The sequence below is a fragment of the Cetorhinus maximus genome, chromosome 13 (genome assembly GCF_964194155.1).
Source record: "Cetorhinus maximus chromosome 13, sCetMax3.hap1.1, whole genome shotgun sequence".
Classification (NCBI taxonomy): domain Eukaryota; kingdom Metazoa; phylum Chordata; class Chondrichthyes; order Lamniformes; family Cetorhinidae; genus Cetorhinus; species Cetorhinus maximus.
This window is the reverse complement of record NC_135891.1, coordinates 67,412,377-67,434,867: the sequence shown is the minus strand read 5'-3', so window position 1 is coordinate 67,434,867 and position 22,491 is coordinate 67,412,377. Positions and strand designations below refer to the sequence as shown.

Sequence of the window (22,491 nt, the reverse complement as noted above, 5' to 3'; positions counted from 1 at the left end):
TAATTCCTCAAATTGCTGTTTTGATAGCTTGACATTTTTTGACAAGCTGCAAACTACGCTTTGCATTTCTACTGACAGCCTTCATCTCCTCTCAGAATATTCTGGAACATGTTCAGTGGCAGTCGCCCTAAACCGGAGGGCAGGAATTATTTTTAGCATTCACTAAATGCACCTGGGTCAGAGCAAGTTTAATCTGTGCACTGTCAGTGTATGTAACACTTTGAAGCTACTCTGTTTGAAGCATTAGTACAGTGATGTGCGGACATCTCTCTTTTCCCCTTATCTCACTCTTTCTCTTTTCCTCTCTCCCTCCCTCATTTCCTCTTTCTCTCCCTTTCTGTTGGTCTCTGTCTCTCTCTCCCGCTCTTTTTCCCTTTCTCCCCCGCCACTCTGTTTCTCTCCCTCTGTGTGCGTGTGTGTGTCTTTCTCCCATTCCCCTCCCATACTTATTTTATTCCTCCTCTCTCTTTTTCCCTTTCTTCCTCACTCCCTCCCTCTCTCTCTCTCCCTCTCTCCAACTCTCACTCTACCTTGCTCTTTTGTGTGTTTCTCTCTCTCCCCTCCCATTCTCTATCTTACTCTCCCTCTGTTGCTTTCTCTCTCCATGTCCTCCTCTGTCCCTCATTCTTCCCTCTGTCAGAACCTCTCTTTATCTTTGTCTCTCTCTCCTCTCCCTCTCTCTCACTCTCTCTCTCTACTTCTCTCAAAGGTGAGAATTGTGTGTCTGGGGACATCGGGTGAGCACAGGATTCATCTCTGAGCTGATGCCCCTGCAGTTGAATAGCCCTTAGTGCTCATTGTGTAGGGTTGCTTATGAAGATTGAGGATAGCAAGATTCTGAGAGTTGCTGGTGAATGATGAATCACAGACCAACTAGAGTGAACATCTTTGGGGCGGGGAGAGAGAGTCAGCACCTTCAGGGGAGGGGGAGAGAGAGTCAGCACCTTCAAGGGAGGGGGAGAGAGAGTCAGCACCTTCAGGGGAGCGGGAGAGAGAGTCAGCACCTTCAGGGGAGGGGGAGAGAGAGAGTCAGCACCTTCAGGGGAGGGGGAGAGAGAGTCAGCACCTTCAGGAGAGGGGGAGAGAGAGAGTCAGCACCTTCAGGGGAGGGGGAGAGAGAGTCAGCACCTTCAGCGGAGGGGAAGAGAGAGTCAGCACCTTCAGGGGAGGGGGAGAGAGAGTCAGCACCTTCAGGGGAGGGGGAGAGAGAGTCAGCACCTTCAGGGGAGGGGGAGATAGAGTCAGCACCTTCAGGGGAGGGGGAGAGAGAGTCAGCACCTTCAGGGGAGGGGAGAGAGAGTCAGCACCTTCAGGGGAGGGGGAGAGAGAGTCAGCACCTTCAGCGGAGGGGGGGAGAGAGTCAGCACCTTCAGGGGAGGGGGAGAGAGTCAACACCTTCAGGGGAGGGGGAGAGAGAGTCAGCACCTTCAGGGGAGGGGGAGAGAGAGTCAGTACCTTCAGGGGAGGGGCTGCAACTGGAAGGAAATGTTATTTCAATCTGTTTGTATCGCACTGTATCACTAATGGAAAGTCAATCAGGAAATGACAAAATGCATCACTGGAAACCCAAATGTATTGATGTGGTCCCTGAGAGTTAATCAAAGGCCTTCAAACATACTCTCATGCTTTAAAAACAGCTTTTCACCATGTTCTACAATGTGAGCCAGTCATCGTAAATCTAAGATCAAAAAATAGTTTCCTTCTCTTTGCCTTTGTGTCATTAACCTGCCTCACAGTCAAGCAGAGACTCCCACAGCAGAGAACCATCTCCTGGTCAAAGGTCAGGACCAGCTTGTGATCCTTGCTCCATCAGGCTGTTTCCCGTTTTCTCTCTTCACTGCCTGTCTGGCTGAGGAATTAACAATTGTTTCCTCATTGCAGAGGGCAAAAGGCAAGAACTGGCTATGGAGGCAGTGAAACTATCCATAAGCTTCACAGCTCAGCTTTCTCACGCTTTCTCACTCTCTAACGAGGGAAGCAGAGGAGTGGGTGGGGGTTACTGCCACGGAGCAAACATTGCAGGTGAGGGGGGATTCATGATAGGCTGCGGTCAAGAAATACCGTGAAGAACCTTGGGGCATTTTGCGACAGTAAAGGGGCTATATAAATGCAAGCTGTTGTTGTTGAATGAGAATCCAGCCCGGCAGGCTGGCCTTATGCTGGTGTGTTACAATGAGGTTCCCGATGTCCGATGGCGGGAAACGTGGCCATCTGCGGACTCAGCGGACAATCGTAAACTGGTTTTCATGATGTCGTGAAGCTGTTTTTTGGCCTTCTCGCCAGATTGTCGGCTCACACCACCGAGCGTGTCCAATGTCGGTGGGCACGGAAAACCCCGGCCTGAGCCTAAAATCATCAAGATCCCCTTTTTAAATTTACAGTGGTCAATGTAAGGGTCAACTTACGTTTGCAAGACATATCCCTAAGAAGAATCCCTGCTTTAAAAATACATCTACATTACAATATAGAATCTAATAGTGACATTTGAAGATGTCAAAGCATTTTTAACACTTGTCTATCAGAAGTTCCCAATTCCTCTGCAGTCTTCCCCCAGTGGTCACAAACTCTCCAAGGAGGGGCACTTTTTTAGGGCTTCCAACCCACACACTGGGACATGGAAATGGTGTGCAGGAGGAAATACACTCTCCCTGTGGCCCCCACAATAGGGACCCTGACCTCGCAAGGGGTTCGTGTGCATTTTGCACCCAGGGTCTTCCTGGCCCGCCAAAAGGTCAGATGAAAATGGCATGGAGTTGGGAAGGCAGGACAAAGTTGCTTTTCCAGCTAAGTCCAAGGTTTTGTGACCTGATTCACACCTCCATTGAAAGATGAAAATCCAGCCTGTGGTGTCAGGTTGGACTGGTGGCTGCAGTAAGGGCATTTGGAAGAAGAGGGGGAATAAAAGGAGGGACAGTTAAACACGCATCTCAAACTTAGTGGCAAATAAATCCATGAGAAGGAGAAATATTTCTCCACAGAGAGGTTGAAGGAAAGCAGGATGAAGAGATTTGGAAACAGGGTGGGCAAATGGGGTTAGGATTCTCCTTGTGTAAGGAATAAGTAGCAATATGGGCTGGTTGGGCTGAGTGGTCTGTTTCTATGTTGCATTTTCAGTGTAGGATATCTGTATTCAGGTAAGATGTGCTGAAGGGGCCTTTGCTATTCATAGAGCTGGTTTACTGTTTAAAGCTGGAGTCGCACTGTATGTTCATTTCTCCCATTATCGAAGGACTAGGAGAAGACAAGGGACATTGTGTCAATTCAGTCACTAATGAGGTTTCTATTCAATGCCTGAGCAATACTACACCACTAAATAAAAGCTCATGCCTCAATTCACTGGGAGCGAGGACCCGGTTAAAGGAAGCTGTCATTGATGTTCCACGTGGGAGGAACTATAACAACAAGGCCTTCCCGTCAGGACTGCTGTTGCGCTGAGCACAGGATTCCTGCCCATTGGAGACTGGATCCAGACATCCAGCATCAAACACTAGCCAATGTGCCCAGGCTGATGAGCAGGAGGACCACTCGAGCCATTAGAGTAGTGGTGATTAGATGGGAGAGGGATCAGAGGGAGAAGGGAGGTGATGGAGAGGAGATCAAGATGAGGAGGGGATTGGGATGGGGAGTGGGGATTGGGATTGGGAATGGAGATCAGGATGGGGACAAGGGATCGGGATGGGGAGTGGGGATCAAGATGAGGAGGGAATTGAGATGGAGAGAGGGGTCAGGATGGGAAGAGGGAATCGGGATGGGGGTCAAGTAATGGTGGGCAATGGCCTCAGGTTTCTATATAGAAGCTGTTGAGTAAAACATTATTTGAGTCCCACTAAGGTCCTCCTTAACAGCACTGTGGGTGTACCTACACCACATGAATGTAGCAGTCCAAGAAGGCAGCTCACCACCATCTTCTCAAAGGTAATTAGCTATGGGCAACAAATGCTGGACTAGCCAACGACACACACATCACAGGAATGAATGGCTGTCTGTTGTCAAATCCCAGAAAAAAGAATCTGAATAATTAACCATTCGGTCTAAAAAAGGCAATCATTTCCCAGCTTAAACCAGCACACATCATTGATCCAGTTCGAAATTAACTCATGGACCTGAACCATTTTATTGCGAGAAGTTTATTACAAGAGTTTGAACTGAATCTGCTTTTTAAAACCTCCACTATTTAAGCTTGCATTTCAGACAGGACCATACTGTCACCCTGGATGGCTTCAGTGATGCCAGTTGCCATTGGCCTCAGTAATGGCTATGCCAATAATGTCGAGCACCGTCTCCACCAAGAGGCTGAGGACATGTAGGTTTGTGCACTCATGCCTGACCTCCGTTGGGTCTTTGCTGGTGCCTTCTATTATGTGCAACCTTGTCCTGCAAGTGTGAGTGTGTTGCAATGTAGTTGGGTGACATGCCTGTCATGGTTGAATAGCTGAAATTATGTGGAAGCTATGAGATGTGAGTGTGAGGCCTGTAGCATTGGCAAATGTGTGAGGGTGAAGTGGAGCAACAGAATGTTAGGAATGAGGCCTGTTGCTAGAGATCGCTGCTGGGTGGGTGATGAAGATGTTGGGCAATGAACAGCATGTGAGGTCAATGGTAGAAGATGGCATTTTAAGATGCATTCAGAACCTTTATCATTCGTGTGACATCATTGAACTTTATTCGCCACTGTATCCAGGTTCTCCGGGCCTGACTCTGACTCCTGCCATTGACCTCTCTGTCTAACTGTTCCCACTACCTAGGCAGTGTATGCTTGGAGGGCCTCCTGGACCCCTGTAGAAAGATGAGCTCTCTCCTCCTTTCCACCTCCTGCACTAAGGCCTTCAGCATTGTACCTGGAAGCTCTCTCTCTGACCTGATGCTCCATTACTCTGGTTTCTTCTGACTCTTCCTCATCCACTTCCAGCAACCTGCTGCATTAAGACTGTACCTCCCTCTTTAAGAGGTGTAGAGTGGTTTAAATAAGGGCTAGCTAGTTTTAATTGGTGCTAACCTCTTTGAAACTAGGCCTCCTGTTGAGTGCGCAGCCACAAGCAGTGTGTTTAACACTAGCTGCATACTACAATTATATCGAGGAGCAGGAAGTGTGATGTCTGGATGCTGCCTGTATCAATTCTACCAGGTACAGGATAATCCACACATTGCGATCGCCACACCTGCTCACAGGCCTTGTCGAAATTTTAGTCCAAAATCTCCTTCCATCCCCTTTCAGCATTCCAGAGGGACCCTTCCCTCTACAAGACCCTGCTCCACTCCTCAGTCACCCCAATGCACTCTCCCCTTCCCACAAAACCTATTCATGGAAGCACAGGTGATGCAACATCTGCCCTTTTTCCCTCCTCTCTTCCCACAGTCCAGGGCCTCAAACACTCATTTCGGGAAACAGCAATTTACTTATACTTCTTTCAATTTAGTATATACTTTGCTCACTGCTCACGATGGGAAACCAAATGCAGATTGGGTGACCGCTTTGCGGAACACCTCCATCGCAGTCCACAAGCATGATCCCGAGCTTCTTGTTGCTTGTCATTTTAATTCCCCACCCCACTCCCACTCTGCCCTCCACCTCCTACACTTTTTTCAACGAAGCTCGAGGAACAGCACCCCATCTTTTGATTAGGCACTTTGAATCTTCCGGGCTCAACATTGAGTTCAACAACTTCAGATCATAACCTCTGCCCCAATTTTTTTGGACAACAGCTGTGATGATTGTGTGGTTACCACTTATACTGCCAACAAGCCCATTGTTTGTCTGTTTATTTGTCTGTTACCAGCTCCTTTTTCTCCATTGTCCCTTTTGACATTTAATTTCTCCAACCTTCCAGCCTATCACAGATTTTCCCTACCTCAGTGCAGCCCCTTTCCCTGTATCTGTACTTGCTTAAATCTGTTACATTTCTAACCTTTTCCAGTTCTTTCTTTATACTTTCATGGGATGTGGGTGTCACTGGCAAGGCCAGCATTTGTTGCCCATCCCTAATTGCCCTTGAACTGACTGGCTTGCTTGGCTGTTAAGAGTCAGTTAAGAGTAGCTATGGGCCATACCAGGTAAGGAGGGCTTCCCTAAAGGATATTAGTAAGCCAGATGGATTTTTACGATGATAAATTATAGTTATCAGTTGCTGTGTACTGAGACTAGCTTTCAATTCCAGGTTTATTAATTGAATTTAAATTCCACCAGGTCCTCAGATCATTAGGCTGGGCCTCTGGATTACTTGGAGGGGATCTTCCAGGTGGTGGTGTTCCCATCTATCTGCTGCCCTTGTCCTTCTAGATGGTAGTGGTCATGGGTTTGGCAGGCGCTGTCTAAGCAGCCTTGATGAATTCCTGCAGTGCATCTTGTAGATGGTACACACTGCTGCTACTGTGTGTCGGTGGTGGAGGGAGTGAATGTTTGTGGATGTGTCTCAATCAAGCGGCTGCTTTGTCCTGGATGGTGTCAAACTTCTTGAGAGTTGTTGGAGCAGCGCTCATCCATGCAAGGTGCAGAGTATTCCATCACACTCCTGACTTGTGCCTTGTAGATGGTGGACAGGCTTTGGAGAGTCAGGAGGTGAGTTACTTGCCTCAGGATTCCCAGCCTCTGACCTGCTCTTGTAGCCACAGTATTTATATGGCTAGTCCAGTTCAGTTTCTGGTCAACGGTAACCCCCAGGATGTTGATAGTGGGGGATTCAGTGACGGTAATGCCATTGAACATCAAGGGGTGATGGTTAGATTCTCTCTTGTTGGAGATGGTCATTGCCTGGCACTTGTGTGGTGCGAATGTTACTTGCCACTTGTCAGCCCAAGCCTGGATATTGCCCAGGTCTTGCTGCATTTGGACATGGGCTGCTTCAGTATCTGAGGAGTCACGAATGGTGCTGAACATTGTGCAATCATCAGGGAACATCCCCAGATCTGACCTTATGATGGAAGGAAGGTCATTGATGAAACAGCTGAAGATGGTTGGGCCTAGGACACTACCCTGAGGAACTCCTGCAGTGATGTCCTGGAGCTGAGATGACTGACCTCCAACAACCACAACCATCTTCCTTTGTGCTAGGTATGACTCCAACCAGCAGAGAGTTTTCCCCGATTCCCATTGACTCCAGTTTTGCTCAGGCTCCTTGATGCCACACTCGGTCAAATGCTGTCTTGATGTCAAGGGCAGTCACTCTCAACCTCACCTCGGAGTTCAGCTCTTTTGTCCATGTTTGAATCACGGCTGTAATGAGGTCAGGAACTGAGTGGCCCTGACGGAACCCAAACTGGGTGTCAATGAGCAGGTTATTGCTCAGCAAATGCTGCTTGAGAGCACTGTTGACCCCTTCCATTACTTTACTGATGATTGAGAGTAGACTGATGGGGCGGCAATTGACCAGGTTGGATTTATTCTGCTTTTTGTGTACAGGACATACCTGGACAATTTTCATTGCTTCCATAAACCTGGGCTCCCTTGCTAACCTCAGTCTCTGCCACCTGGAATGCAGGCATCCAAAATAAAGGGGACAGCAGACAAGCAATCCTCCCTGGAGCATACATGGCATCTTGACCTGCATTTCCTACACCTAGGCCAATGCATAACATTGATGCCATGTATCAATGCATCGGGCAGGCAACCATTGGGGACTTACTTCACACTGCAATCTCTGCATCCCTGCATGGGCAGCCATAGCCGGTGGCACCTGTGGAGCAGACGAGGGCTCTGGCAGAGGAGCTGGGGAGGTGGAAGAAGATGAGGGTGCTCTTGGTATTCTGAGGAACCCTTGGTTCCCTCAGCATTCTCAGTGACCTGCATAGCCCCGGGTTGGCCTTCAGGTGGGGTTGATGTGGTGGCTGCTGGTGTGCAGCAGTCGTCCATTTCAGCAACTGTTGGACCAACAGTGGGACCGTCCTGTTCAGGGTACACAGTTCTTCATGTATTCCTTGGATGGAGGCGTTGCTGATTCAGGCTACTGAATGAGGCTTGCACCCTTTCCTGGCCAGTATACTGCTCTTGCATCCACTCCAAGTGCTGCTGCAGAGTGGCCAATCTCTGATGGTAGGAGCTCATGTGTTTGAGCCCCTGGGACAATGTGGAGCTCATGACGGTGATGGACTCCTCCATTGGCAGTCCAAGAGCTCCCACTGCCTCAGGGAACTCCGCCAGATGCCCACACATATGCATCTGATTGTCCAAATACTACGCCCCAAAAGGTGACTCCCAAGGCTGCATGTTTCAGCTCACTGGAGCATTATAGTGGACTTTCCTTCCTCCTCCAAGGAGGACTGTGTACAAATATCTGACTCTGACACCTCCTCCTACACTCTGGTGTGGTGCCCATCATCTTGTATCACCAACTCACACATGCAATACAACCCTTCGATGTGTTGGTATCCGAGTTAGGGGTAGTGTGGGCTAGTCTGATCTGACACTTCCTCCTCAGAAGTCTCTTCCTCTTCCTAATGCCCAGATGATCTGGCCCAAGGTGTTGGGGGTTGGGAAAGGGGTGAGGGAGCAGAGCTGGGACCTGTGTGAGGCACAAAAGGAGTTATTTAGGTCTGGCCCTTCACATTGTAAAAGCATGCTGTGATGCATGCCATTGCCTTTAGCCATGCCCAGGCTGCACTTATGATGCAACCCCATCCTTCTGCTCCTTCTCATGCCAATGTTCCCCTGTGCTTAGTGAACTGACTGCATGACTTCCACCATTACCACCATGTTCCAGAGTGCATTTAACTGCTACAGATGCCTTGCCATCACTGACAGAAAACTGCAAAGACTCCCTGGCTGTCTCCATGACTATCTGTTCAACGGTTCTAATTGGTTCCAGCCAGGCTGAGCCACCCCCAGTTCAGGCCGCCTCCTTGGCGTTCTGCGCCCTCTTCGACTGCAAAGACAGCATGAATTTGTTAGCCTGACTTCTCGTGGATGCAGGGAGAATTCTCTGTAATGTGTCCATGCTTCACATTGTTCATTCACATCGGTTCTGTGCGCACCCCCATGAGCAGCTTACACATACATGCCTCAATGCTATAGCAGAGGTATATGACAGGTCTCACACCATAGCTGCAGCTTGCTGATGTTACCCTTCATTTGGACCTCTGTGTGAATGAGCCAAGCTACTCACCTTGTTGGAACGCAGCATGTTGTGGAACCTTTTCTGGCACTGGATCCAGGATCTTCTGTGTTCCCCTGCCGCGCTTACTGCAGCAGATATTTCAGCTCATGCATTCTTTGCTGCAGCGGGAGGATTACCGTTGAGGTGTGGTTGAGGAAATGGCTCTGCACAAATACATGGTGCAATGGATGTTGCGGCTGTCACTCCCAGATACCGTGCTGTGCTCCCGACCACTAACAGGCCTGCTGGCTTACTCCCTCTTAGTCAAACTGTTGTACCATGTCAATGTGCAACTGTGAGGGAACTGTGAGCGTCAACTTTGTGACTTCCTGATAGATGGGTGGCAACAGGAGAAGTGGATAGATTACAGGCCTTGGCACTGTTCACCATATATCCACTGAGACATAATATTCAACTACATGACCATAGGATATCATTGTCAGGTGGTGGTGCCAAGATGCTGTCATCTACATGGCTGTATCTTGTGAAGCCACTCGATACTTTAGGTGGTTCCCAATTGATCTCCAATGTCTGGAGACTCCAGGACAACCCAACTCCAGCAGGATACCACCCAGAGCTACTTCCTCTAACTCATATCCCCTATAGCTGCACTTTTGCTGGCAAGGGAACATGAGAAGTGAGATACTGTCCTGGTCTACATTGGCATAAAAAAGTGACTCCAGTTATATTAACCTAGACTTGCTGGAACTGAGCATTACACAGTGTGTCCCATTTGTTAGAGTTGCTTTCCCTCACCCTTCAGCTCAGAAACATTTTGTCCTGAAAGTCGCTGGAAGTGTGAGCCAATGGAGAGGGCAACAGGCATCTGGAACATCAGTGGATAATGGGCCCAATGGGGTATCCTCTTAACCAGTGATGTCTAAAAATTGAGTTAGAAACAAGGGAACAATAGAGAAAGAAACAGGGTGAATTAGAGTCAATTCAGATACAGAAAGAGGACTAGAGAGAGGGAAAGAATAATTAGATTAAGAGGGAGAAGAAAAAGAAACAGAAAGGAGAAGCAACAAATTTTGGGGAAGTTGGTGGTGTAGTGGTAATGTCAGTGGACTGGTAATCTAGAGGCCCAGGCTAATGCTCTGGGTACATGGGTTCAAATACCCACCACGGCAGCTGATGGAATTTAAATTCAATTAAAAAATCTGGATTGAAAACTAGTCTTAGTAATGGTGACCATGAAACTATCATTGATTGTTGTAAAATTCCACCTGGTTCACTAATGCCCCTTTAGGGGAAAAAAATCTGTCATCCTTACCTGGTCAGGCCTACATGTGACTCCAGAACTCCAGAAATGTAGTTAACTCTTGACTGCCCTCTAAATAGCTGAACAAGCCACTTAGTTCAAGCGCAATTAGGGTCAGGCAACAAGTACTGGCCTAAAAACAAAAAACTACTGCGGATGCTGGAAATCCAAAACAAAAACAGAATTACCTGGAAAAACTCAGCAGGTCTGGCAGCATCGGTGGAGAAGAAAAGAGTCGACGTTTCGGGTCCACACGACCCTTCAACAGAACTGAAGTATAGTTAGGAGAGGGGTGAAATATAAGCCGGTTTAATGTGGGGGGGGGCGGGGGGAGAGAAGTTGAGGGTGGGGTGGTTGTAGGGACAAGCAAGCAGTGATAGGAGCAGATAATCAAAAGATGTCACAGACAAAAGGATCAAAGAGGTGTTGAAGGTGGTGATATTATCTAAGAAAAGTGCTAATTAAGAATGGATGGCAGGATACTCAAGGTACAGCTCTAGTGGGGGTGGGGTGGAAAGATTGACAAGGTATTAGTTGTAGATTTAAAAATAATGGAAATAGGTGGGAAAAGAAAAATCTATATAAATTATTGAAAACAAAAAGAAACACAAAAGGGAGGGGGAGGAAACGGGGTGGGGATGGGGGGAGGTGGAGTTTAAGATCTAAAGTTGTTGAATTCAATATTCAGCCCGGAAGGCTGTAAAGTGCCTAGTCGGAAGATGAGGTGCTGTTCCTCCAGTTTGCGTTGGGCTTCACTGGAACAATGCAGCAAGCCAAGGACAGACATGTGGGCAAGAGGGCAGGGTGGAGTGTTAAAATGGCAAGCGACAGGGAGGTTTGGGTCTTTCTTGCGGACAGACCACAGGTGTTCTGCAAAGCGATCGCCCAGTTTGCGTTTGGTCTCTCCAATGTAGAGACCAAACCCAATGGGAGCAACGAATGCTGTAGACTAAGTTAGGGGAAATGCAAGTGAAATGCTGCTTCATTTGAAAGGAGTGTTTGGGCCCTTGGACGGTGAGGAGAGAGGAAGTGAAGGGGCAGGTGTTGCATCTTCTGTGTGGGCATGGGGAGGTGCCATAGGTGGGGGTTGAGGAGTAGGGGGTGATGGAGGAGTGGACCAGTGTGTCCCGGAGGGAACGATCCCTACAAAATGCCGCCGGGGGGGTGAAGGGAAGATGTGTTTGGTGGTGGCATCATGCTGGAGTTGGCGGAAATGGTGGAGGATGATCCTTTGAATGCGGAGGCTGGTGGGGTGATAAGTGAGGACAAGGGGGACCCTATCATGTTTCTGGGAGGGAGGAGAAGGCGTGAGGGCGGATGCGCGGGAGATGGGCCAGACACGGTTGAGGGCCCTGTCAACAACCGTGGGTGGAAAACCTCGGTTAAAGAAGAAGGAGGACATGTCAGAGGAACTGTTTTTGAAGGTAGCGTCATCAGAACAGATGCGACGGAGGCAAAGGAACTGAGAGAATGGGATGGCGTCCTTACAGGAAGCGGGGTGTGAGGAGCTGTAGTCGAGGTAGCTGTGTGAGTTGGTAGGCTTGTAATGGATATTGGTGGACAGTCTATCATCAGAAATTGAGACAGAGAGGTCAAGGAAGGGAAGGGAAGTGTCAGAGATGGACCATGTGAAAATGATGGAGGGGTGGAGATTGGAAGCAAAATTAATAAATTTTTCCAGGTCCCGACGAGAGCATGAAGCAGCACCGAAGTAATCATCGATGTACCGGAGAAAGAGTTGTGGGAGGGGGCCAGTGTAGGACTGGAACAAGGAATGTTCCACATACCCCATAAAGAGACAGGCATAGCTGGGGCCCATGCGGGTACCCATAGCCACACCTTTTATTTGGAGGAAGTGAGAGGAGTTAAAGGAGAAATTGTTCAGTGTGAGAACAAGTTCAGCCAGACGGAGGAGAGTAGTGGTGGATGGGGATTGTTCAGGCCTCTGTTCAAGGAAGAAGCTAAGGGCCCTCAGACCATTCTGGTGAGGGATGGAGGTGTAGAGGGATTGGACATCCATGGTGAAGAGGAAGCGGTTGGGGCCAGGGAACTGGAAATTGTTGATGTGACGTAAGGTGTCAGAGGAATCACGGATGTAGGTGTGAAGGGACTGGACAAGGGGAGAGAGAAGGGAGTCAAGATAACGAGAAATGAGTTCCATGGGGCAGGAACAGGCTGACACGATCGGTCTGCCAGGACAGTTCCGTTTGTGGATTTTGGGTAGGAGGTAGAAGCGGGCCGTCCGAGATTAGGCGACTATCAGGTTGGAAGCTGTGGGAGGAAGATCTCCAGAGGAGATGAGGTCAGTGACAGTCCTGGAAACAATGGCTTGATGTTCCGTGGTGGGGTCATGGTCCAGGGAGAGGTAGGAGGAAGTGTCTGCGAGTTGACGCTCAGCCTCCGCGAGGTAGAGGTCAGTGTGCCAGACAACAACAGCACCACCCTTGTCAGCGGGTTTGATGACAATGTTGGGGTTGGACCTGAGAGAACGGAGTGCAGTAAGTTCAGAGAGAGACAGATTAGAATGGGTGAGAGGAGCAGAGAAATTGAGACGGCTAATGTAAGTACTGGCCTTGCCACTGATGCCCACATCCCATGAAAGAAAAATTTACCACCTATTGGAGTGAAACTCCACAGTTTGAACTGTCCCCACTCTGGTCTGGAGAGGTTTTGTGTCATTGCAGGAATATAAACCTATAAGAGGATCCTTGTGTCATTAAGTACCAGCCTTAACTTTCTGCAGTGAGTGAAATTGGTAATTAATGTGCAAACCAGCAACTGATTGACAGTGTACTCCCAATGAGATGCAGCAGACCAACACTAATCATCCAGCAACTTGTGGCAATTCATAAGTATCTCTTCCTCAACAGAAACTGCTGGGCTATTTACACACTGATATTGGTGCACTCGTTAAACTTACTTCCCAGCAAATTAGGGGCAAATAAACTCTTTTGAGTTATCAACAGTCACAGATTGCAACTCTTTCGAGTACAATCACGGTTCTTGGTTTCCGGGAGTGGGACCTGAACCCACAACCCTCTGATTCAAAGGCGAGGGTGCTATGAACTGAGCCACAGCTGACACCTCCCTTAGGGGCAAATAAAACTGGACATACTAAAGCTAATTGCTAAAAATCAATTGGGAGGACTATTGCAGTAATAGGGATGCCTAAAGAATCTTTAGGAGAAACTAACTTAGGGAAGGGGACAAGTGAAAAAACAGTAGCCATAGTGCAGGTGCACAGTGAAGGCTCAGAATCTACCAAAGAAGTAGGGACAATTCCTCAGATTAGTCAAGTAAATGTGGAAAAACAAATTACGGGAAGGTTTAATAGCTTTGTTTATAGAGGAGAGATGTTTCCTTATCCTTCTAATCAAGGAGGCAAACCAATAAAGATATTGAGAGACACTGGAGCAAGTCAGTCACTGATGCTGGCTGATGATACAATTTGTCTTCCAAAGGGGCTAATGAAGGACAAAATATTTATTGGAAGTATCCACAGCGGTTATAAACCAGTCCCATTATATGCAGTTGGACTAAAGAGTGATTTAGTGAGTGGAGAGGTTGCAGTTGGAGTAGTGCATCAAATCCCTGCAGCAGGAATTGGTTTTATCTTGGGGAATAACTTGGCTGGCTCAAAATTATTAGCCTCACCGAGGGTGTTGGAACTACCAGTGGAAGTGAAAGAAACTGAGGTGCTACAGGAGGAACATCCTGGATTGTTTCCTGACTGTGTCGTGACTAGATCTCAGGCTCATAAACTTAGACAAGAAGAGGGAGAATCTATACAAAAGGGAGATGATGTAGAAATTCAGCTATCTGACATTATTTTCAAAAACGTAAGCAAAAAGGAGGAAGGTGAAGATTGACATGTTTAGCCCATCTTCTTTAGTAGAAATGTAACAGGCTGATCCTGAGTTGAGATAGCTGTGTCAAACAGCCTACTCAGAGGTTGAATCAGAACCAATACCTGTGTGTGATTATTTAAGAGACAAAGTGCTAATGAGGAAATGGAGACCACCTCAAATGCCAGCAGACAAGGAATGGGCAGTAGTTCATCAGGTATTGTAACAAAACTTTATGAGTGGTTTATGAACTTCCAATGGCATGTCATTTAGGGATTAGGAAAACGCAGGCTAAAATACTGAAACGTTTTCATTGACCCGGATTACATAAAGATGTGGTTAAATTCTGCCAGGCATGTCATACATGTCAGGTAGTGTAGAAGCTCCAATCGTCAATTAACCCTTAATTCGGATGCCATGTTTTGAAGAACCATTTAGCAGGGTCTTAGTAGATTATGTAGGACCCGTACCTAAAACCCGAAGTGGGGATCGGTATCTGTTATCAATTATGGATGTTTCAACAAGATTTCCTGAGGTAGTGCCTTTGGGGAAAATGATGAGAAAAGTGACAGTTGAAAAGTTATTCAATTTTTTTTGCAAGATATGGATTACCTAAGGAAATTCATTCAGATCAGGCTCAAATTTTATGTCACAAATATTGAAAAAAATAATGAATAGTTGGGAATAAAGCAATTTAAGTCTTGCTCTCAATTTGTCTTCAATTTATCATCCCCAATCGCAAGGGGCATTAGAAAGATGGCGTCAAACTTTAATGACCATGATTAAAGCCTATTGTCAGGAATTTCCTAATGATTGGAGTAAAGGAATTCTATTTTACTGTTTTCCATTAGCGATTCCCATAATGAGTCAACAGGATTCAATTCTTTTGAACTGATGTATGGGCATAAGGTGAAGGATCCCTTAAATTAAAGAAAAAATTATAAATCAAAGCTCAGAGACTACACATTCGACAAATTTTCAGGAAAGATCATCTAAAGCAGTGAGTTGGCCAAAGATCATTTGAAAATCGCTCAACAAACAATGCAAGCTAGAGCAGATAAAAATGCCAAAGCTCGAAATTTTGTCACTGGAGACAAGGTGTTACCTGTCTCTGGCTAATCGTTAAAAGCAAGGTTCACTGGACCTGATCAAATCAAAAAGAAACTTAATGATGTAAATTATATAGTGAGTACTTAGAACAGGAGGAAAAGTCAGCAAGTGTGTCAAATTAACATTTTAAAGCAACATTATGACAGGGAAGATAGTCAGGATAGAAGTGTAGAAGTGTATCCAGAGTGGTATAAGATGTAGGGAGTGAAATAAAAATATCAGAACACTCTGAGAATGAATCAAAAGTCGAAAATTCTAACCTTTGGTAATCAGATTGGATAATGCGGAGGTGCTTAAAAAGTTTTATGTAATATTAAGCTATCTTCCAGAATACTGTCGAGATGACTTACAAAAACTATTACAAACTCATGAATCAATTTGTGTGAATAGGCCAAGGGTAACATCTTTGGCCATACATGATGTTAATATAGGGGATGTGTTACCCAAAAAGCAACATCCTTACAGACTAAATCCAGAGAAGTTAGCCCAGGTGAGGGAAGAAATCAAGTTCATGATGGAAAATGACATTATTGAACCAAGTCACAATAGCTGGAGCTCAACTATTGTAATGGTACCGAAACCAGATGGGTCATAGTGATTAGTGATCATAGTGATTTCAGAATGAAAAATGCTTCAGCGACTTTTCAAAGATTAACAAACAAGGTCATTGAACGATTATGCAACTGTGCGGTATATATTGATGATTTGGATGTGTTCAGCCAAATCTGGGAAGAACATTTATAACACTTGAAAGAATTCTTTGATCAGTTACAAGGAGCCAATTTGGTCATAAATAAGGCAAAAAGTGAATTTGCCTAAGCGAAAGTAACTTATTTGGGCCACACAATAGGGCAAAGCCAAGTAGCACCTAGAGAAGCAAAGATAAGGCCTAAGACAAAGTGAGAGATTTTGCAGTATATAGGCATGAGTGTATTCTATCAGAAGTTCGTTCCGAATTTCAGCACTGTGGTGACTCCCCTGACAAGCTTGTTAAAGGCAAGAAATTTGAATGGACAAAGGAGTGTCAAAGTGCCTTTGACAGCTTGAAAGCTGTACTGACTACCGCACCGGTTTCAGCAGCACCAAATTATGCGAAGCCATTTAAGCTGGCGGGTGGCGCTAGTGATGTGGGTGTTGGTGCAGTTTTATTACAGCAGGACAAAGATGGGAATCAAACGGCCAGTCACTTACTTTTCTCAAAAGTTAACTTCTTGCCAGCAGAAATACTCAACTGTGGAAACAGAGACTTTGAGTTTGGAGCTGGCTCCACAACATTTTGTAATCTACATATCTAACAACACTGCAGAGATTGTTATTTATACGGACCATAATCCTCTAACCTTTATCGCAAAGTTTCATACCAAGAATCCGAGACTATTTTGTTGGAGTTTAATGCTATAACCATATAATTTGAAAATCATTCATGTAGCAGGAAGAGACAATATCATAGCAGATGCTATATCAAGAGCAAATGTCGGGGAACAGAGATGCCATGATCAGGATGGATTTGTGTAGAATATGATTTTTATGGAAAAGTCCTTGTATATTTGATATGAATACGCTGTTACTGCTAGAGTAAAATCTGTATAAGTAAAATAGAGATAGTGATAAGAGGAGATTGTAACAGAAAATGAAAATGCCTCTTAAAGGTGCCTTTTCATATTTTTTCTGGTGAGAGGTGTTAGGAACAATGTATAACTTTAAATTTAATTTATATTTATATTCGTGTATTAAGAAAGGTGGAACATAGTTTCAGTTTCATTTTGTTTTTTTGTGAGCTTAGCGCTAGGGAGTCTGGAGGCCCTCCTAGCAAAAAGGTCAGGTTTCCTGGACTTGTTTGTATACATGCCTTTTTAATGAGGTTTTTCAATCCTTGAAATGAAGAGATGGGTTACAACTGGGTTAGTAGTTAATTGATTTTGGGGAAAAACACAAAGTAGAAAAAACTGTGCTGTTGCCTAGCAATGGGGGTCCAGTGAGAGGATGGGGGAGCTTTTCAAAAACTTGATGATTACCATGCTGTGAAAATTGAAAGTGAGCGGAGCCTCGTGTTGGACGGGCACGCGTGCTGGAAGGAGTCCGATCAGTAGGTGAACGGAGATACAGGTCAGCTCAGATGGACAACTGAAAGAGAACCCCAGCAGGCAGCAGTGAAAATGCTTGGGACAGTGAGATGAGTGTGAAAGATGAAGGATCCATGTACATGGGAGAGTGCTCGCATGAGGTTCCAAAAGGCACTGCCACACACACACTTCTCCCTCCAGATTTACTCCTGGTCTGGCTGCGTGCAGCTGAACTGCTAAATGGTGGGGAGGACTTGCAAAGCCTGTAAATGGATCTGAAAGACAATATTATACATTATTCAGTGAAAGTAAATATATTGTCAGATTATAAAGTGACAAAATGTATTCGCCCTTGAAACCACTTGTGATCAGAAATTCTTAACTTTTCTAGGCCTACCACATCTTCTAGTTGCTGCCCTGACATCCTCAGCAGGGGCGGAGACAGCCTGTGCAATGGTTGGCCCTGCTGCCTCTGATGACTTTGGCGTGGGTCCTCTGGAGAGCCGAGGCCTTGAGGGCCCCAGCTTGCTTTGGTTGTTCTCCTGTGGGCCAGCTGCTCCTTCTGCGGTGACAGGGGATGAGGTTGAGCGGGGTCACAGGCAAAGGGGACTCAGAGGGAGAGGACAGCCTCTGAGATTCCCGAGTGGATGACCCAAGGGTGTCCAGCTTCCACTCCTCCTCCCTTAAGATGCCCGAGGGCCCCGGCGTGACTCCTTGAGGGGAGGGAGCACCTGGAGGGACATCGAGGTGCCCCGTTTCCCTCTCGCGTTGCCACTACAGGAACTCACCCATGCCTACCACAATGGAGTGCAGGTTTGCACACATCTCCGCATTCTGCTGGACCAGGGTCTCCATGGCGTCCGCTATCCTCCCCATGGAGACCTCCATACGCACACCTGTGGGCACCACTTGATCTGAGAGCAGGCTGACGCACTCTTCTGACTCGCATGCCGCTCTGTTGAGGGTTTCCAACAGCTCTGCGTGATGTTCTCACACCTTCTGCTGACTCCACGATGAGTTGGAAGGTTGACTCCAGAGGCTCATCATCTGACTCGGACCTCACAGATGCCTCTTCCCCAGCAGTCCTCCGAGTGCCAGAGAGTTCGGCTGAAATTGCCTCCTCCTGCTGCGGACGCGAGTCCGTGCAGTGACCGCCAGATTGTGAAACCGAGCCTGCTCTAGATCTAGGTCCCACCAAGGTGTGTGTCTGCACTGGTGGTGGGTGTGCGTAAGTGCTGTGATGGGTCTTCCAGGCTGCTTATTTCCAGTTTTCCAATGGAATTGGTGTCCTCTTGGCTGGAGATGAGGACATGGATGGAGCTGAGGGATTGGCTGGCTGAGGGCATTGGTCACTTGGCAGAGCTCCCTGTGAACCAAATTAGAGATAATTAGTGCATGGCAGCAGAGTCAAAAGCAGGGGCGAGAGCACTCACAGTTATGTTGAGAGAGGGATGATGTGGTACAGGATCTTCACCGACCTCACCATCACCATAGGCACGGTCCACGACCTCACCAGTCAGCGTGATGGCACGCTCCTCAAAGTGAGTGAGGGGCCTAACTCCACCCCGGTCTTGGACCTCTTCCTGCTGTTGTGAGCCAGTTTCTCCTGCATGAAACAGATGGAGAGAGTGTGAGCAGGACACATGGCACTGCGTGGAATGATTGTGTGGCGAGCGGAGCCATGGACAGGATGAGGACGCGAGCTCCAGACGGTATGAGCCTGATGGAGATGTGAGAGTGTGTGTGAGAGTTAGTGGTGTTGTCCCTTGAGATGAGAGATCCCTGTGGATGTGGGATGGGTTTGTGAGTGTGTGAGTTGAGCGTGATGAGGTGGTTGACTTACACTGGCGGAACGGATGAGGCCATTCATCCTCTTCCTGCACTGGATGGCTGACCTCCTCTGCCCTCCATTGGTGCTAAGTGCCGCTGCCACCGCCTCCCAGGCCAGATTGGTGACTCTGGTGGACCTTCTGCAGCCAGAGCATGGGCAGAGGACATCGCGCAAGCCTCAACAGTGTATAAAAGGCGCCCCAGAGAGGCGTCTCTAAATTTGGGGCTGCCATCTTCTTTGATTTTGGCGCCATCTGTCGCCTGGAGCAGCCCTATTTGTAGACATGAAGTAAGCTGTGATCTGGTGCACTTTAAATATGGCACCCGGGACAAGTAAGTGCTGAGGTCACAGCGTGGCAAGCAAATCCAAACCTGCCTGCCAGCGATCAGGTGTGTTTACCATGAATGCATTATTAATGAGGCGGGATATGTGGAAAGCAGACAATATGGTGCCTAAACCTGCCATTGGGACGGTGAGAAATATTGGCAAAAGTAGGAATATGGAGTTATGTTGCAAATTAGCCAAGATCTTATTGAACGGTAGAACAATCTTGAGCGGGTAAATGGCCTCCTCATGTTGTGTGTTCCTACGAGGTGCAGGGAGGTTGAGGGTGAGAGTTAATGGTGTTTCTTGTCTGAAGCAGCAGCCAAAGTGGGCAGAAAGGGGGAGCTTAGAATACATGGAGCAGAGCCAGAGCATGCAAGGAACATCCTGAGGAGCAGATCTTGGCACAAGGAGAGGACCAGTTCAATATCTTCAGGAAATAAAAAGAGAGTGCTGGAAAAACTCAGCAGGTCTGGCAGCGTCTGTGGAGAGAGAAACAGAGTTAACTTTTCGAGTTGCATAGGACTCTTCTTCAATATCTTGAGGACCTGTTTTAAGCAAAGAGCCGCAGTTCACTTAAAAAATCTTCTGTATTTAAAGAAAATGATTTGAGCTGCAGCCAAATGAAGTCACAGTGAAACTCCGCCCTTCAATAGATAAAATTTAAATCCAAACAACTAAGAATGTGAAATAAACACAATGCATTATAAGACCATCACCACAAGCTCACCCCAATTTCAGTAGTCACCCTCTCACCCTACCCTACCTTGCTTTCCCTCCCCAGAAGTACATCTAATTGCCCCTTGCCCACTTCAAAGCCCTTTGCTGGAATTTATCCACAGCTGGATCACCCACTGGGTGAAGACATTCCCCTGGCATGCCAGGCTTATGTGCCCATTTTTGAATTTGCACAGAAGGGCAAAGAGGGGAGGGGTGGGATTTAGAAGAAGGAAAATCTAGTTCAGAAAGGGGAGTTCAGTGCCAGTCAGATCAGTGTGAGCCAAAGTTGTATAACCCAGGACCCCTCTCACATTCCGCTATAGGTTAAAGCACAGCTGAAGCCACTTAGTAGCTGTGGCTTAAGGCGAAAGGTCAGTTCTCACACCTGGGATTTGTTTATATTTGCTATACTGATGGCAATAAGTCACCAAACTCCCAGAAACAGGACACACAAGACTGGCTCCTGACCTGTCAGCCCAGACAACAGCTATTTCTGGTACTGCTCCCCTTTAATTATGAAAGAAGGCAGCGCAAGGCAGGACAGTAATAATAAATGGGGTGACCAAAGTTTACGTCCATCTGAATGTTTTGCTTACAATCACGAACAAGGTGTCAGAGAGAGCAGGGTAGAACCTATTCAGCATTGAATGTAGTTGGCTCCACTACCATCCCAGGGTCAATCCTCAGTGTGTGAAAGAGAGAAAGAGCAAACTTGTATTTAGATAGCACCTGTCACAACCTCAGAATGCCATAAGTGATTCACAGCCCATTCATTTGTCTTTTAGTATAGGTAAGCACAGCAAACTGTTCATGCACAGCAAGATTCCACAGTCAGTTATAAGACACTGATCAGGTAATCTGCTTTGGTGATGTAGGTGAAGGGATAAATATTGGTCATACACTGAGAATATCATGGACTCTACCCACTCATATAACCTCCTTTTACCAAGATGTACATAATAGCCTATCATGAACTCTACACTAATCTCATGCCTTCCAAATCAAGCAAAACTCCAACTTATTTATATTATACATCCTTTACCAGGTCCCTTCTCTGAAATAATGACCCCTAATGTTTCCTTGATTGCAACAGCTTGGGAAACATGGGGTGGGGTGGTTTCATGGAGCCCACAAGAGCGGGAAACATGGTGTGCTGGGTGATTGAATTAGGCAGGATGTGAAATTTCAATTTGCCGACAGCGGGTTAAGATGGAGAGATTAAGTCAGTGACGTGTTTGCAGTATGTTGATCTTCACAAAGTCCCGTGATGGACTCGTACTTATAGTACATTTGCATGCCATGAAACCTAAAACAGTTTTCAATTAAGTCCTACTCTTGGGATAAAATCAGGGTTGCATGAGAATCTCACGGCACCTGGTTCACATTCCTTGAAGTTAGCGTGCACCAATTGGCTTTGTGCAGTTGTGTTTAAGGTCAGGGGTTTTCCTTGTTGAACTCTACGGTACAAGGGAGGGGAACAGGGAAATGGACTCTTGCATGGGGGCTCAGGACAGGCAAGAGTAAGTCAGTGGTGAGGAGTTTGTGGAGTGGGGTCAGAGGCATGGAGGAATGGAAGAGGGGTCCAGGGGAGGACAGAGGGTGGGGTCAGGGACATGGAGGAGTGAAATGAGAAAGTTCTGGTGTACTAGCTGTGGTCGGGGATGGGGACAGTCAGTCAGGGTAAGAAAACGAGGGGCCTGAAGATCAGTGTCAGTACTATCTGAATGTGTGTCCACCTCAATAGTGTTGGCTGGCAGAGTCCTTACAAGGCTTTGAGTTCACTAACAACATCTCCATTATTCCCGCTAAGAGTGATCTCGGACAATGTCCTTTACAATGCAGAGAAGGGAGGACCAGCTGATCCTGCAAGTTCAGCCATGTCCCACCGGGCGGTGAGTACAACACTGGACACTAACATGAACATTCAATAAAGAGTGAACAAAAAACACAACATTGTTTCCTCCACAATAAAGTAAATGTCCCTAACTCCCCTGTAACCATCAGTGTGCCAACTATGAGGCATTCCAGTACATTTAGCTCTCTGACTAAGCTAGTCTCAACAAATAACAATGATACGCACATGAATAAAATTAAGCCAATGTAATATGGGATATTTAAAATTTAATTTTGAAAAACACTAACGCCACCTTTTTGCTCTCAAATCTTTTGTAAATTGCAATGGCATTCGGCAGGAAAATTTTGGCCATGACACAGAGGCTCCCCATTTGACCAGAAGACTCTTTATTCTTAT

General features: G+C 46.7%; 1 protein-coding gene across 2 annotated transcripts in view; it reads left to right on the top strand.

The window, feature by feature from the left end:
• gcnt7 (glucosaminyl (N-acetyl) transferase family member 7) overlaps positions 1 to 22,491 on the top strand; it is a 717,682-nt gene that overhangs the window by 487,995 nt on the left and 207,196 nt on the right. The gene's annotated exons all lie outside the window — the stretch shown is intronic.